General features: G+C 42.2%; 1 pseudogene; it reads left to right on the plus strand.

Annotated features, from left to right (window-relative positions):
• The window catches only part of LOC144257015 (dehydrodolichyl diphosphate synthase complex subunit NUS1 pseudogene), a 28,466-nt pseudogene extending 19,110 nt beyond the window's left edge, over positions 1-9,356 (plus strand).
• The last annotated feature ends 9,476 nt before the right edge of the window (positions 9,357-18,832 follow it).

Consider the following 18,832-nt stretch of genomic DNA (forward strand, 5'->3'; position numbering starts at 1 on the left):
AGGAAATTATATTTTGTGTTCAACTAAGAATAAACATATTTTTTAAAGTAATGGCAAACTACATGTAGTTCCATTTTAGCAACTGTTAATAATGATCTATAGGAACTACCTAAAAACAACATTTGGATATTTGAAAACTGAGAAAAACATTTATAAGACACATCATAAAATCAGGGTGGAAAATTTTTATGTTATTTAAATGTTTTGGTTATCTTTGGCTTCTAATTTATAAGAGAAAATAACAGAAAAAGTTACAAATAAAAAAATAGTGTTGGAGAAGTAAATGGCATTGGTATTTTGTTTTGTATGTTTTTGTTGTTTTTTTTTAGATAAAAGCAAATTTACTAATTTACTTTTTTTTATTCGATTTTTTAGAGTTTTTTTAAAAATATGTTTTTAGGTGTTGATGGTCATTTCTTTTATTTATTTATATGTGGTGCTGAGAATCAATCCCAGTGCCTTGCACATGACAGGAAAGCACTTTATCACTGAGCTACAACTCCAGCCCTGGCATTGGGTTTTTAAAAGAGAACTACTGGTTTTATTTACTAAGTATGTTTACTTTCTCTTGTTGGTACCTGATTAGAAAAATGATTCAGTATATGAAATGTTGAATGGTTAAGATCATAATAAGATTGACTATAATTAATACTTGTTTTATTTTAAAAAATTCTTGTCTCTCTCTAATCAAGGATTCTGTCTTATCATGAACCCTTAAGGAAATGAAAATGAAGGGCAGAAAAAAGAACTGTATTTCAACACATCATAAAATCTCTCTTAAAATAAGTTTTAGAAAGGATATATTGAATGAAAAAGTCTTAAATGTTGACTTGCTGGAAGAGATGAATCTAATTTTTTTTTGTGCTGAACGTTTTTTTATTTGTAAATAAAAGCCAAAAATGTTTCATTTCTACTTTGGGTGATCTGACATGTAGCAAAACATTTATTGCATATCTTTAACCTGTTAAAAACAATCTACACATCAAAATATTTGTTTGGAATAATACTGGACTATATTATTGTCTTCATATACATGCAAAAATTTTCACTCATTTGTCTTTATTCTTTTCATTAACTCTAGACTTTTCTGTTACTTTCAATGCAATATACTTGTAATGGCAAAGAACCAATCACAGTAGGGGAGATTTACTTTATTAAATGCAGGAGAGACTGTCCTTCAGACTGTTTAATTGTAAAAAACAATTTAAATTAATTGTAACTCAAGTGGTTTAAAGACCTAATAATTAGACCATAAACTCTACAACTGCTAGAAGAAACATAAGCTCAACACTCCAATATATTGGCACAGGCATCAACTTCCTTAACAAGACTCCTAAAGTACAAGAAATAAAACCAGGAACCAATAAGTGAGACAGCATCAAATTAAAAAGCTTCTGCACAGAAAAGAAAACAGTTAAAAGTGTGTGGAGAGAGAGAGCCTACAGAATGGGAGAAAATCCTTGCCACTTGCTCTTTAGTGGATTAATATTAAATGTACATATAAAGAATTTAAAAACTTAACACCAAAAAAAACCCCCCAATAAATGGAAAAAAGAAGTAAACAGATGTTTCTCAGAAGAAGAAAGACAGGTGGCCAACAAATATATGAAAAAATGTTCAACATCTCTAGCAAGCAGGCAAATGCAAATCAAAACTACATTGAGATTTCATTTCAAATCAGAATGGCAATAATCAAGGTTATAAACAATAACAACAGATGCTGGAGAGGATGTGGGGGGAAAGATATACTCATATATTGCTGGTTGGACTGTAAAGTAAAGCAACCACTCTGGAAAGAAGTATGGATATTCCTGAAAAAATTAGAAATAGAACCATTGTATGAATCAGCTATCCCACTCCTTGTTACTTATCCAAAAGAACTAAAATAAGCATGCTATAGTGATACGGCCACATCCATGTTTATAGTAGCACAATGCACAACAGTCAAGTTATGGAAGCAGTCTTTACCCTTTCCACAGATGAGTGGGTAAAGAAAATGAGGCATATATACACAATGGAATTTAAAACAACTATAAAGAAGATGATATGCATTTGCTGGTAAAAGCATGGAACTGGAGGACATCATGCTAAGTGAAATAAGCACACTCAGAAAGTCAAGGGTCAAATGTTGTCACGGTTTGAAGTGTCCCCCAAAAGCTCATGTGTGAGATAATGCAAGAAGGTTTAGTGGAGAAATGGTTGGGTTATGAAAGTCTTGACTCAATCAGTGATTCATCCCCTGATGGGATTAAAGATTGATGGCTGAAGGCAGACAGGCTATGTCTGGAGGAGTTGGGTTATTGGGGGAGGCTTTTCTTTGGATTATATATTTTGTATCTGATGAATGGAGTCTCTTTCTGCTTCCGGATCATCATGTGAATGACTTTTCTGTGCCACACACTTCTGCCATGATATTTTGCCTCTCTTTGAGCCCCAAGGAATGGAGCCAGCCTTCTGTGGACTCAGACTGCTGTAAACCATAGGCCCTCTGAATAAACTTTTCCTCCTCTACCATTGTTGTGGTCTGGTCTTTCAGTTGCAGTAGCAAAAAAGCTAAAACAAATGTTTTCTCTCATAATGCAGTAGCTAGAAAAAAAATAAGGAAAAAAGGTGAGGAGGGATGAAAATACAAGAAATATTGGTGAAGTAGAGAAGAGTATTGAAATGGAAGAAGGAGGAACAGGAAATGTGAGGAATGGTGGAATGAAATTGATCAAACTATCTTAGGTGCATACATGAATATACCAAAGTGCATTTCACCTTTGTGCATATGTATAAAGAAATAATTTTTAAAACTATAGATAAATAGAAGGAAGACCAGTAGAGTAGGAAAAAAGAAACCAGAGGAGGAAGGAGAAAATTAAAATTAACTGCACTGAGTAGAAGAAGGAAAACTGATTCTAGATATTTAATCAGGTTGAGATTTATTTAAACTCTGGGTCTAACATATGCAAAAGGCTTTCTCAGTCAGCTTCTAGGAATTTGTGAAGAGGCTTCAAAAGAGAGAGAATAGCATGAAAACACATAGGGATCTGAGAGGGCAATGTTAGTTTTTTATGATATATTTTAAGAAAATAATGTAAGGTAGAATGGAGTGAGACATTTAAAGCCAAACAAGAACCCCCTGGTGTCACGTGGCCCAGAGATCCAGAGAGACATGACTGCCACATCGTGGCCCATAGATCTGGAGGAGAGGCCCGCCACAGGCCACCAGGAGGTCAGGAGGAGAGGCCTGTCCAGGGTCCAGAGATATGCGTTGAGCCACCCCACACTGGGGTTCCTCGTTCACCAAAGCATGGCTCCACAGCCTAACATCAGGGTACATATAAGCTTGAGGCTGCCACCACCACGAAACTGGGATATCATCACTTGTATCAAGGGACAACAATAAGGACCTGGTAAGATATCATAAAGGTCCCTGGCTGCACCAGAGGTTTCTCTACTGGGGGAGCTAACAGTTATCCTGTTGCTGAGGTAACAGGGAGTCTTGCATGGGGTTACCTATCTCATGTTTCTCCTACTAACAGCCAACTTCTTATGATTACACTCTCACGTGTCATATAATCTACTGCCTCCATATTCTAATATCCTACTTCATAAACATCTCAGCCAACCCCCCATGCCCCACTTCTACCATGAGAAACTGTAAACCATTACGCAAAACTACTGACTATAAGGTTGAAGATAACCGAACTCATCATTTCTGATGAGTAAAATACAGCAAGATGTAAAAATAGAAGCTTACTGGTATATGGCTGCATGTTGGGTACATTGAGTGCTGTAATACTGATCTCTCCCTTAAAAGTGAGGTATTGGTAACATATAGGGACACTATAAGACAGTAGGGCAGAAACTGTCATACCTCGGGTCTACACTGCAAGAGAGGAAGACTCATAGACATCATGAAAAAACAAGGGAAGAAAGTGCCTCAAACAAACCAAGATACTACAACAATAGAATCCATAGCTAGTGAAGTAGGTGAAATGTCAGAGAAGGAGTTCAGAATATACATAACTAAAATGATTCGGGAACTAAAGAATGACCTATGTGAGCAAAAACAGGTAAAAACGGATCACTCCAACAAAGAGATGAGAACAAATACAAGTTGCAGGAAAAAAGAGAAATAATTGAAATGAAAGAAACAATAAGCCAATTTAAAAACTCAATACATAGCATCACTAACAGACTAGATCACTTGCAATTCAGGACCTCAGACAATGAAGATACAATATACAATCTTAAAAATAAAGTTGACCTCACAGAGAAGATAGAAAGGAACCATGAACAGAATATCTAAGAATTATAGGATACCATCGAAAGACCAAATTTATGAGTTATCGGGATCGAGGAAGGTTCAGAGATTCACACCAAGGGAATGTACAATCTCTTCAATGCAATAATAGCAGAAAAATCCCCACGCATGAAGAATGAACTGGAAAATCAAATACAAGAGGCCTATAGGAAACGAAATGTACAAAATTACAACAGATCGACATCAAGACAAGTTATAATGAAAACGCCTAGCATACAGAATAAGGATAGAATTTTAAAGGCTGCAAGAGAGAACAATCAGATTACCTATAAGGGAAGTCCAATTCGGATCTCAGCAGATTTTTCAACCCAGACTCTCAAAGCCAGGAGATCCGGGAACAATATATATATACCAAGCTCTAAAAGGTAATGGATGCCAACCAAGAATCTTATATCCAGCAAAATTAAGCTTCAAATATGACAATAAAATAAAAACCTTCCATGACAAACAAAAGGTAAAAGAATTTACAGCAAGAAAGCCCGCACTATAGAACATTCTTGGCAAAATAGTCCATGAGGAGGAAATAAAAAAACAACAATAAAAATCTGTAAAGGGAAGAACTACAAAAGGAAAAGCCAACCAAAGGAGAAACCAAGTCAAGCTAAATATCAAAAATAAACGAAAATGACCTGTAATACAATTCATGTCTCTTTCAACTTTTTGATAAATTTTTACACATAAAAATTTAAACTACAATATCATCTCATTTTTCAGGTTTTTGTTTATTTCATATTTTCGGTTTCCCATTTCTTCTCACAAAGTTATATGAATATGTTTTCTAAAAGTGTTAGCATTTTATATGTTATATTTTAATGTATAATTAATCTAGTATGTGTATATACATTGCCTGTGATATGAGATGAGGTATACTTTACTCTCTTATAATTAAAAAGCCATTATTTAAGATTCAAAGATGGAAAAGATCAATCAGAGGAAAAATTGTTTACTAAGGTATTTATAAAGATAAGGGCAAGGTTGAAGGTAACTAATAAATTTTGTGAAGCACCTTTCCTTCTGTAAACTTGGAGAGGTAGGAGGTGAAGTAAGAGAGAGCCATTATGAAAATCTTGAAGGGAAGGTGACCTAACTGAAGTTATTCCCACTCAAGGCATGTAGAAACCAACTCACAGTCTATAATAGAGTCTTATAGGCAGGAATAAAACACCTTGCTCTACTCTTGTATATTTTAAGTTCATCTCTTTGGTGTCCCTTTCTGATAGAATGCAACAAGGAACCACATAACAAGGAGACTTATCATGCAGCCTACAGCATGTGTCTCATCCAAAGGTGAAAGATGGATAAAGGAGCCAATAGGGCAGCCATTGGTTACATGAGGCCACTGAGTATTTGAAATGTGTATAGTCTAAATTGAGGTGTGCTATGTGTTAAATAGACATTAGATTCCAAAGAATTACTAGGACTAAGAAAATGAACATGACATATCTTGCTAACAATTATTTTCTTTGCAAATGATATTGGTTATCCATTGGGTTAAATAAAATATATTAAAATTAATTTCTCTATTTGTTTTAAAAAAAAAAGAAGGAAAGGAGAACAAGGTAACATGTAGTACCATGTATCCATATATACATGTTGTCACTTTTTATATTTTTGTTATCAAAATACATATAACTATAAAGTAAACAGGGTAAATTGTATCATATATAAATTATATCTCAACAAACATGACTTTAAAAAGAAATCTAGTTTATGAAGTGTTTTCACAGTTTTGGGCACACACTAAAGACCTGATAAATAATGACTATTATTATGAGTCATTAAAACAACCAGCATGAAGCTGTTTCATAGTCAGGTAGGAAGGGGGAAAAATAGACAAACTCTAGATGGAGTGGGAGGGGAAGGGAGGGGACATGGGGTTGAAAATAATGGTGGAATATGATGGACATGATTATCCAAAGCACATGTATGAAGACAGGAATGGTGTGTATATACTTTGTTTCCAACCAGAGATATGAAAAGTTGGTCTCTATATATGTAATATGACTTATAATGCATTCTGTTGTCATATAAAACAAATCAGAATAAAAAAAATAAAATTTGAAAAAAAGCTAAGAAATGGAAAAAACGTAACTATAAGTGGCTACATGTGGACAATGGCTATGATATTGGACAGTGCCACCATTTGAGTCTCTTCTCCTTCCAGCCTTAAATATGAGCATGACTCCAGGCTATTTTTGATTTCCTGCCTTTAAGCTTTCCTTTGAAGCCCATCTGCTGGTTTTTAATTTTTTTTGTTTTTGCTTTGTTTTTGTTTCTTTGTTTAGTAATGGGGATTGAACCCATGGGTGTTTTACACTAAGCTAAATCCTCAGCATTTTTACTTTTTTTTTTTTTTTTTTAACTAGGGATTGAACTCAGGGGCACTCAGCCACTGAGCCACATCCCAGCCCTATTTTGTATATATGGAAAGGGTCTGACAGAGTTGCTTAGTGCCTCGCTTTTGCTGAGGATGGCTTGGAACTCTTGATCCTCCTGCCTCAACCTCCTGAGATGCTGGGATTACAGGAGTGGGTCACCTCGCTCAGCTTTTATTTTTAAACAGTGTCTTACAGGGTTGTTAAAATTCTAAATTTCCCAGGCTGGCCTGAAACTTGCGATCTTCCTGCCTCAGCCTTCCCAGTCCCTGGGGCTTAACTTTAGAGAGGTGGGCTGGAATTGCAGGAATGTTGAGCTTCCACATGAGCCTACAAAATCCAGTGTGATGGTGCTTACCTGTAATCGCAGAGACTCAGAGTGCTGAGGCAGGAGGGGTCACAGTTTGAGGCCAGCCTCAGCAATTTAGTGAGAACCTTTCTCAAAAAGTATAAAAAAGGTGGGCGATGTAACTCAATGATAGAGCACCTCTGAGCACCAAAATCCTCAGTATAAAAAAATATAATAATAACAGAGTTGGTAATTGTATTAGGTGGTAATTGGCCCTGCTAAATTTTATTGGTATGAATTTCATAGTCCTAAGGGTAAACATGTCTTAATTAGATAATAGCTACAGATGCTTTTTTGCCAAATAAGCATAACATTACAGGGCAGTATTCAATACACATTTTTAATAAAATATTTCATGGTATGCTATCTCTATATAAGAAATCGCTGCAAAGTTTTTGGCTTAAAAAAATTGTGCTGACAAAATTGCAGTCTGGTCAGCAATTGACAGGATGGTGCTTCTCTAGTCACCTGAGTTTCATTAGAGAGGACTTGACTAGAAATGGAATATCTGCTTCCAAGATGGCTGACTGATGGGTAGCACATGATGGTTAGCACATTGGTGCTGCCTGTTACTGGGAGACTGAGACTGTAGACCTGGGATTTTAGTTCTACTCCAGGAGGGCTTTTAAACAGAAATGTTTGGACTTTCTTACATAGTAAGTATTCCAAGAGACAGCAAGTGGAGGTAGCTACAAACTTAATACCCGGGCCCAGAAATCTACATGATACAGCTTCTACCATATGCTATGGATCAAAACAGTTAAAGAGACTGTCCAGATAAAGAGAGTTACTTTTTCAACCACTTCTTGATGTGATGAGTATCAGAGAATTCATGTTCTTCTTACTTCACAATAAGCCAGCAAGAAAGATGACTTATGGGTTTGATTCCCAAGAAGTCTTTGGGTGAATATGTCAGCTGTAGAGATTCTGAATTGGAACTATGTTCTGAGACTGAAACAAAATAAAACACCACACAGTGCAAAACAACAAAATAACTTAAATGAGCAATAAGACATTTAGAACAAAGGAATCTCAGAGGATACAGAATGAATAGAAGACTAAATTAGGCCAAGTGACCTTCCCCAACCCTATAAACCCCTAGCTTTTGGCCTGTGTACACTGTAAAAAACTTAGTTGATTTACAGAAGATAAAAAAAATGAATCAGTTCAGTTGCTTAATATTAGAAGTTCTGTCTCACATAAAGGCATTTCAAAACGCAGCTTGACAAAATCTAGAGATTCCGGCACCAACTAGGCTCCCTCCACATACCAGGACTAGTGGATCCTATTCAAGACTCGGCCTTGGACCTCAGACCCTGTATCTGGAGACTCCTTTCAGGGAGAAGGAAAGCAGGAGGAGATGTACACAGACCCTTGGATGTGTCACGCTCTCTCCTATGATCCGCCTCCTGTATGTGCTTCACTGTTCATGAGGCTAAAGTGTGGGTCCTGTTTTGTCACAGGGCACAAATATGCTTTCATGAGTGGTGGGATCCTGGGACGAATCCCAAAGACAAGCATGTGTAAACACACACACACACACACACACACACACACACACACACACGGACACAGCAGGCGCTCAATAAGGCCTCTGGAATAAACAAGAACTCTAAGGCTTGCAGAGTTCTGTGACATGTCCATAGTAACTCAAAGGGTCAGTGGAAGAGAATGGATCTGAATTGAGTCTTCTGACCCCATGGTCAGCCTCGAATCCACATTCAAAGCACAGTCTACAACCCTCTTGTTCTGCTCTGAATCTTCCCAGTCCCCAGAGAGCTCCTAACTTGAAGGCTTGAACCTCAGGGGAGCAGTACTCTCTGCTGGGGTCCTGGGGTAGGTGAATGATCAAAGGCGCTGTAAAAGGCGCTTTGAGTTCACGAATGGATGGAGACATTGGTGATTGTGTGTCTTGGTGGGCTAGGGGTAAATGGTAGAGATATTAGTAGGACGTGGGCCCAGCAGGAGGAGATAGGTCACTGAGGACATGATCTCTGGGCGCATGTTTTGTCCAGGGCACCTCCCCTTCTCCACTCTCTTCATCAGGGACCAGCAGGGTCAGAAGGTGCCCCACAGGGTCTGCACTGCTGGCCCCCAGGCAGCTCAAGAGCCTCCCACCTTCCCAAGCACTTGAGAGTCCTTGTTTGCCCAGGGGACCTCCAGAGGACCCAGGAGTCCCTCTTGCCTTGCTCTATTCCCAATAGTACAGAACCACCCCTTCGCTCTAATGGATGGTGGCCCAGCCCCAACTCAGAGCAGGATGCAACCCAGACAAATCTCCCTGGTCCCCCTGAAAGCATCCAAGCAAGGAGATCTGTGAGGAAGAGAAATTTATTAGGAACTAGCCATGTCTGCCATGGCAGAAACAGGGGACAGAGGAGAGCACAGCGGGGGGAGGGGCATCCCAGGAAAAGGATTCCCCAGTCTTTCTTGCAGACCAGGGAGGGGGTTGGTGGTAGAGCACTTGTCTCCAGGCATCCTGTCCCCAGCAGGCCCTCTGGACTGGAACTCATAGGAAGGAGGTGCCAGCAGGTGGCACGCCTCTATGGAGCACCTGCGCCATGCTGATCAGATCCTTGCCAAATGGCTGAGGGGAAAGACAGGGACTGGCCTGAGCCTGAGCGCATCACGCCCCCTTCTCGGTACCCACCCAGGGACAGCGGGTTATGTCCTGGGGAAGGCCATCAGGGATGGCGCAAGGGCCGCATCAGGCTGCACCCACCCACCTGCTTGGCTGCGCCTCCATCTCAACTGGCCACCATCTCAGGAACCACTTTGTTTTGCCTTCTGCGTGCCTGCCCTTCTGGGGCCCGAGCCACCCCGTTTTCCTGCCTGGGCCCTGTCCTGGGGGCCGCCACGCAGCAACAGCACATTCGTGTGAGGCAGGCGAGGATCCTCCTGGCCACCCTCCGCCAGGCCTTGGTGCCTTCCTGGGAGGAGCCCGCTGTCCCTCCTTGGGCTTGCTGCCTGGGGAGGGCTTGCTCTCCTCTTGACACTCCCTGGGGGCTCCTGCTGCCCTCCACCTGTGACCTGTGGCCTCCAGACCCAGGGCCAGGAGGCAGGGCGGCAAGGTCCTGCTGCGGGGCCCTGCCGGGGGCAGCTGGGCTCTGGGCCTGCAGGCTGGGGAGGGCCAGGGCAGGCAGGCTGCCTCCCTTGCTGCCCCTCTGCCCGGGCCGCAGGTGCCCCCCACGCGGCTGCTGTACAGCTGGCACGACCCGCCTGGAGGGAGAGGTGGGCTTGCTGGCGCTCCTCTGGCGGGGCAGGGTGGCTGGGAGAGAACCCGCAGAGGACCTGGGCTGGAGCCCCGAGTGCACAGACCTCCTCTGGACCGTGAGGCCCACCCCCTGCGAGTGCTGGTGCCTGAGCAGGAGATAGGTAGCCATGGCTTTGTCAAACTTTCGGCCCTTCAGGGACGTCCAGGTGTCAGTGAGGTGGAAACCCAGGTCAAGCATGACCTTCACTGTGGAGGGATCTGGGCAGAAGCGGCGGCGGGACTTCCTGGCAGCAAGCTCAAAAGGCCACTGACCCCATTTCAGCCACTGGTGTGTCTCGACTTCGGCCATGCTGGGCCTGTCCCTGGGGTCCACGGTCAGCATGTCCGCCAGCAGGTCCTGAGCGTTGAAGGACAGGTGGTCCGGTAAGACGCAGGAGCGGTGCAGCACCTGGTCCCTCAGCTCCTCGAAGGTGTCGCCTTCAAAGGGCAGGTGCCCCGTCAGCATGAGGTACAGGACGACACCCAGGCTCCACACGTCCACCGCGGGCCCGTGGTACGCCTGATAGAGGAACCTCTCCGGGGCCCAGTGGGTGACCGTGCCGCAATCCGTGTCCAGCAGCTCTCCCGGCCTGAACAGGCCGCTCAGGCCGAAGTCGCACAGCTTGACGTGGCCTCGCGCGTCCAGCAGGATGTTCTCCGCCTTCACGTCCCTGTGCGCGATGCCCTTGGCGTGGCACGTGCGCAGGGCGCTGGCCACCTGCTGGAACAGTCCCTGCGCCTCCCGCTCCGGCAGGCCCACCCCCTCTGGGATGTACTGCAGCAGGTCGCCCCGACCAGCGTACTCCATCACCAGGTCCACGCGGTCAGCCGTCTCCATCACCTGGAACAGCTGCACCACGCTGGGGTGCTCCACGGCCTTCATGATGGCCACCTCGGCCCGAAGGAAGGCTGGGTCCACCTCGACCTTGTGCACGGTTTTCACCGCCACCTCCGCCCCCGTCAGGATGTGGCGGGCCAGCCTCACGGTGCCAAAGGCGCCCTGCCCGATGCACCTCAGCACCTCATACTGGCCCGTCAGGGCATCCTCCGAGGACGAGCTGGCCTCCAGGCCCCGCTGGGGGCTCCTGGGCGCCCTACTCTGACTCTCTCTACTCTCTCTAGGCATCAGGAGCGGCCACGCCACCCGAGGACGCTACCTTAAAACAACACAACAAACCAAACCAACAAACAAAGCAAGACTAAAACAACAAAACAACACAACAACACCCCAAATCAAAGAACCAAGACACAAACCAGAACCGCCAACCACCAACCACCAAACGCACTAACTAGCTGGGAGTCCGACAGGTCACCACCAAGAGCTTCCTGCACAATGGACGAAGCCCAGCTGTCGCCGCTGCCTTTTATAACGCCCTGTGGAATGCCCTGACAATCGCCCCTTGTGAGGTCACGGCCACAAATGGCCCTGTGCGCCCTGCCTGGCCCATGGTGCTCCTCTCCCTGGGGGTTCTGGCCCCCAGGACCTTGGCACTGGTCATGATGTGAAGATCAAAGTCCACAAGCTCACGGATAGGTGCGCCCTGCCCACCCACAGTGTCTTGCGCACCTACCAAAACCTGTAGTGGGCTCCAAGGCCCTGGCGTGTCTGGCCCCAACACCCACAGCTCCTCCACCCTCCTTTGTCTGCCGCCTCAGGGAGGTTGGTGTCCTAATGTGGTGGCCCTTCACTCACATCACCGCACCCTCACACAATGCCCTGTCCCCTAAGACACCCGGGTCTAGCTTCTTCACTCCAACGGGGCTGAGAGCAAACGAGCCTTGGTCCACATTTCCCCCAGAATTTCTGAGACACTTCCCTCTCTAGGAACCCTGCAGCCCCCAAGGCAGTGGTTTCAACTAAAAGCGATCCAGGACACACTTGTAGGCCACCAATGGGTCCTGCCTTGGGACAGAGAAACACAGGTGTGCCCAGAGGCCTTGCCCTGTCACACTCCTGCCCCTCGCCCATCCTAGGCTACCTCATCACAATAAATCCATGGGTTCAACTTCTGGGTTTCCCGGGGTCTGATGAGTCCAAGGTCAGGTGGCCAGGAGATTTGGTGTGTGCACAGAACTAGCTTCCTTCTCCCTCACTTAGCTTCCTAGCTTTGTACTCAAGAGGAGGAGAGGAAGAAGGAGTAAACTCAACTCTACCTCCTCCTTCCCCCAGTTTTCCTACTACCACCTTCCTTTTTTTTTTAATCTTCCTTCTTTCTTCCTTACATTTTTTTTTTAAACCCTCTAGTTGTGGACACCGGAGACTAATATACCACACAAGAACTTGACCCCTTAGCTCTACACTGTTCCCCAGATGAACTTCAAAATGGTGCTCCCAAGTCCTCAGTCTCAACATTTGAAGGCATTTCAAGTGAGCACCATCTTACCAGGCTTCATAATTGTGTCTGCGTGTGCCTGTGTGTGTGTGTGTGTGTGTGTGTGTGTGTGAATGCATGGGCACAAGTGATATTGGGCACATGTGATATTGGGGAGCTATCTAGAGTGTGCCTGCTCCCCGAGTGTACCAGAAAATGCCATAATTTCTTCCTTAAGGCTGAATAATAGTCCATTGTGTATATATGCCACAGTTTCTTTATCCATACATCTGTTGAAGGGCACCTAGGTTTGTTCCATAGCTTAGTTTTTGTGAACTGAGCTGCTCTAAACATTGGTGTGGTTGTATCAATGTAGTAGGCTGATTTTAAGTCCTTTGGGTATAAACCAAGGTGTGGGATCGCTGTGTCAAATGGTGGTTCCATTCCAAGTTTTCTAAGGAATCTCCATACAGAGTTCTTGCATCAATTTGCAGTCCCACCAGCAATGTATTTAGTGAAACTTTTCCCTACATCCTTGCCAATATGTGTTGTTATTTGTATTTTTCATAATTGCCTAACTAGAGTGAGATAAAATCTGAGTTAGTTTTAATTTACATTGCTCTAATTGCTAGGGATGTTGAACATTTTTTTTTTTTACCAGTTTTTGAACAATAGTATTTCTTCTTCTGTGAACTACCTTTTCAGTTCCTTTTCCCATTTAATGATTGGGTTATTTGGGTGGGTTGTTTTCTGGATTGTTCTTGTTTTGTTCTGTTGGTGTTAAAGTTTTTTGAGTTCTTTATATATACTGGAGAGTAATGCTCTATCTGAGGTGCTGGTGGTAAAGATGTCCCCTTCTGTAGGCTATCGCTTTACACTCTTGTTTGCTATGTTGTGAAGAAGCTTTTTAGTCTGCTATCATCCCATGTGTTGATTCTTGGTTTTACTTCTTACACTCCAGGAGTCTTCTTGACTCCTAAAGCCAAGATGATACAGAGTTGGGCCAACTTTTTCTTCTAGTTATGGCAGGGTCTCTGGTCCATTGCTTAGGTCCTTGGTCCACTTTCAGTTGAGTTTTTGCACAAGCCTTTTGGTGCTCACATCATACCACCCTGTGACATAGATGTTGAATATGGACCTACAGGAATTGATGTTTACCCTGGGAGGATCTGGTCTTGCTTTGAACTATTCCTCTTTGTCATTTTCCTACTCCTTCCTTTGGTAATGGGGACATTTATCCTGTGTGTGTGTCTTGGGAACGTGCAACTGTTGGTTTGATTTTTTACAGTGGCTCACATCAAATATTTATCCTGAGTCTTGAGAGAAGACTCTGAACTTAGATGTTTGAGCCATATTGGAACTACTGACTACAGGAACTCTTGGAGATTAAGGAAATGCAATTCACATTGTCTCACAGGCAACAGTTCTGGGAACTGTGGGCAGAATATTATGTTTTGGATCTTACATGTCCTCATTAAGCCCATGTGTTAAAGACTTGGTCCCCAATGCAGGAGAGCTCAGAGATTAGGCCTTGAGCAGAAGACAGGATCATAAAGGCCTCTGACCTCACAAACAGATTATAAGAATGCTAGTGGATCCATCACTCAAGGGGTTATTTGGAGGTAAGAACTTGAGAATGTGCTCAAGGTTGGAGGATATAGATCATTGGGGGAAGGCCCTTGAGGGTACATTTTGTCATTTATCCCAGGCTCCTCTTCTCCCTCCCTCCTAATCTTTGCTTCCTGGCCACGATGAAGTAATCAACATTGCTCCACTACATGCTTTCTGTCATCATGTTCTATCTTGCCAGAGGCCCAAACCAATAGGGTCAAATGATTATAGACGATAAACAGAAATAATACTCAGATACTATGACATGCTACAGTAACCAGAGATGTTGTCCTCTACTGTGACTTTGTATAATTATCAGAAACATACAGAGAAATTGTGATCAGGTACAGAAAACACAGACAATACCCAGATACTGTGACCTGATACACTATCCAAAGACATCATCCAGATACCATGACCAGGTACACTAAACAGAGACATTACAGAGATACTGCGACCAGTAATGAAAGAGTATTAGTGAGGTTTCCCTAGAGGAACAGAACCAACAGGATATAAATAGGTATGGTTATAAAAAGGGGATGTGTTAGATTGTCTTACACAACCAGAAACTGGATAGTCCTACAGTGGCCATTTGCAGACTGGAGTGCTGGAGAGATCAGTAGCTTCTCAGCCCATGAAACTGGAGTCTCAGAATAAAAGGAACCATGATACCACCCCTGTCCTGGACCAAAGGCCTGGAAACCCCCTGGAGAGTTGCTGGTCAGGGTCTGCTTTGGAAGAATGAAGGAACTAGATTCTGATGTCCTCAGGTGATCACAGCAGTAGTCAAGAACCCATTCAAGAAGAATTGAGCTTGATTCTGCTGCTGCTTCCTTGTTCTTCCAACTTTTATTCCATCCAAGACCCCAACCTATTGAATCCCCATGCTTACAATGGGTATCCACCTTAGCTTGCTGTCCCATATGCCAATCATTCCTAGAAACAACCTCACTGAGACACCCAGAAGCTTTTAATACTAGGCATCTCTTTTAATTCCATCAAGGTGGAAATTCAGAATAACCATCACGCCAGATATATAGCAGCTAGAGTAACCAGAGATGTCAGCCAGATACCATGACTAGGCATAGCAACCACAAACAAGTATGTACCATGACCAGAAATCGTAACCAGAGAAGAAAATCAGATATGTTAAGTGATCAGAGACAAAATCCGGGGTCCATTATCAGGTATAGTAATCACAGATGTTAGGCAGTATGACCTGATCCAGCAACTGGACATTATCCAAGTATTGTGAGTAGTTACTATAATCAGACATTAATCAAATAATGTCACAGACTTAAGAGACATTAGCCAGGTTCTCTGACCAGATGAAGTAAACAGAAATGATACTCTAATACAGGGACCAGATATAGTAAAGAGATATAATAACCCAATGCTGTGACAATGTACAGTGAACAGAGACCTTAGCCAGACACTTGACCAGGAACAGTAAGCAGAGACTATGCTACTGTGACGTATTACAGAAAGGAGAAGCATAGTCAGATACTGTGACTAGGTACAGTAAACTGAGAAATTGGGCAATTACTGTGGCCAGGTATGGTAACCAGAGACATTAGCAAGATACTGAGACTAGGTACACTTAACAGAATCATTATGCAGATACTGTGACCAACTACAGTAACGAGATACATTAACCAGGTACCATAATCAGGTATAGTATATAGAGAAAATACAAGATACCCTGAGTAGGTACAGTATCCAAAGACTTTAGCTAGATACCAAGTTCAGTAACCAGTGACGATATCCAGATACTGTGACCAGATATAGAAATTAGAGACATGAGTCACATACCACGAATAAGTACACCATTCAGAGACAATTAATTGCCTGATATTTATCCAGATACATCCACTGTAGCCCAAAGCCTGTTACTGTAACTGGGTGCAGGAACCACAGATAGTAGCCATAAACCATGGAGAGGTACCAAAATCGGACATTATCCAGACTGTATGACCAGGTACAGTAACCAAAGGTATTAGTCAGATAACCTGACCATGAATAGTAAACAGAAACAGCCAGTGGCAATGACTGTGACAGGAACTCTGTCAATCTTCAGATTGAAGACAAAGGCATAGTAGAATATATGTGTGTGGAGCAACTGTACTCATCAGAAATCAGTGTTAGAAGGAGGAAGGATGAGGGCTGAATAAATGAGTAGCTTGGCCAGATTGAGTGGTGGATTTTATTAGTTTCCTGGAAGTGGGATGAGAACAGGATAACAAAGTTTCTTTATAAAGAAGAAAAAGAGTCCCACACTGTGTTAAAATTAATTGCACTGAGTTGATATGTCATTAGTAATTAAACCATCTTTCAGATTTCATTCAGGCATAATGTGTTACATTTCCTCTATTTATGTGCTTGGTAGATAATGGATCTAATCTAATATTGTTGCTTCAGGCCCATGCACAATGTATGCCACATAAACTTAGAAGCCGTGTGCTTTCTTGATTGTATTGTTCATTCAGTTAGAATTGGAGGTCTATTAAAAGAGTATTAACATAAGCCATTGAATATTGATTTCCATAAAGATTCAAATGGAAATAAATATGACACAAAACAAATCATTTTTCAGTTCCCTAATGAGGAAAGAATAGTGGTAAATAGTGAACATTAGACTTTATAACTACGCTTTTAGTGTTAGAACTGCCAACTAAATATGTATCATCTGGAAGTTCTTTTAGTACTCAAGTACTCTGTGCTCATATTGGTCATTTAATTTAAATAGAGATTATTACATATTCCATCATTCTTAAAGTCCAGTCCAATTCTAGCTTAGCTAGGATGTACAGTAGATCACAAATCAAATGAATAGTATAGAGAAGAATTTTCAAAACTGTCCAATTCTAATCAGAAATTACTGAGGCACAGCTGTGAAGAAATGAGTATGGCAGAACTCATTTTTTTTTGAGAAAGCAAAAATTAGAAAAAATTCTTTGACCTGAATTCATAATTCCTAACTTTTATATTTAGTTTTAAGAAAATCTGAGAGCAGAATATCAATGGCATCAATTGTATACCATGCATCCCCCTTGGATATGGCTGTGAGATGTAATTAGCAGGCTCTAACTTCTCTCTTCCTCCGGCCACATTTTTCTCCTCACTGTCTTTCCCTAAACTCAGCATTGACATCTTGATTTATTTTACATATTGCCTTCTCCATGGTACATAGTAGAGGCTCAAAGGTTAAACAGATTAATTCACTAACAAGACAACAGCAAGTCAGAGAAAAGCATGCATATTTCCCTAATTGATGAAAGGCCAGAATACTGCACTGGAATATTAAAAGTCTTGACAACGTATTGTGCCATTTTGTTCTTTCTGGAAAAGAAAATATCAAATATCTTCTGTTCTATTATTGCATTGATTATTTATGTAAATTAAGAAATAACAAATCAAGGGATGTACCTGGTAGAATATTACCTGTGTTTTATACTAGCTGATATTTAACTTATACAAACATCACAATATTATACCTTAATCTCATCTTGTTTTGTATGTCTTTAAATAAGAAATATTCCTTAGGGAAGAATGATATAAACTGCCATTGTGATTTGAAAAATACAGACAATAATCTACACTGATGGGTACGGACTATAACCTGAGATAGCAGGTATTACTTGCTGTGCAAAGAAGTATACTTGTAAAAGTAAATAATCATTTGATTTTCTCAGGTCATCATTACCAGATAAACAGTCATCGTGATTTCTGCTAGGCAAATTACTAGGCAGAAATTTTTCTAACTGGTAGAAGAAGGAAAACTGATTCTAGATACTTAATCAGGTTGAGATTTATTTAAACTCTCGGTCTAACATATGCAAAAGGCTTTCTCAGTCAGCTTCTAGGAATTTGTGAAGAGGCTTCAAAAGAGAGAGAATAGCATGAAAACACATAGGGATCTGAGAGGGCAATGTTAGTTTTTTATGATATATTTTAAGAAAATAATGTAAGGTAGAATGGAGTGAGACATTTAAAGCCAAACAAGAACCCCCTGGTGTCACGTGGCCCAGAGATCCAGAGAGACATGACTGCCACATCGTGGCCCATAGATCTGGAGGAGAGGCCCGCCACAGGCCACCAGGAGGTCAGGAGGAGAGGCCTGTCCAGGGTCCAGAGATATGCGTTGAGCCACCCCACACTGGGGTTCCTCGTTCACCAAAGCATGGCTCCACAGCCTAACATCAGGGTACATATAAGCTTGAGGCTGCCACCACCACGAAACTGGGATATCATCACTTGTATCAAGGGACAACAATAAGGACCTGGTAAGATATCATAAAGGTCCCTGGCTGCACCAGAGGTTTCTCTACTGGGGGAGCTAACAGTTATCCTGTTGCTGAGGTAACAGGGAGTCTTGCATGGGGTTACCTATCTCATGTTTCTCCTACTAACAGCCAACTTCTTATGATTACACTCTCACGTGTCATATAATCTACTGCCTCCATATTCTAATATCCTACTTCATAAACATCTCAGCCAACCCCCCATGCCCCACTTCTACCATGAGAAACTGTAAACCATTACGCAAACCTACTGACTATAAGGTAGAAGATAACCGAACTCATCATTTCTGATGAGTAAAATACAGCAAGATGTAAAAAT

The sequence above is a fragment of the Urocitellus parryii genome, chromosome 9, assembly GCF_045843805.1.
Source record: "Urocitellus parryii isolate mUroPar1 chromosome 9, mUroPar1.hap1, whole genome shotgun sequence".
NCBI classification, from domain to species: domain Eukaryota; kingdom Metazoa; phylum Chordata; class Mammalia; order Rodentia; family Sciuridae; genus Urocitellus; species Urocitellus parryii.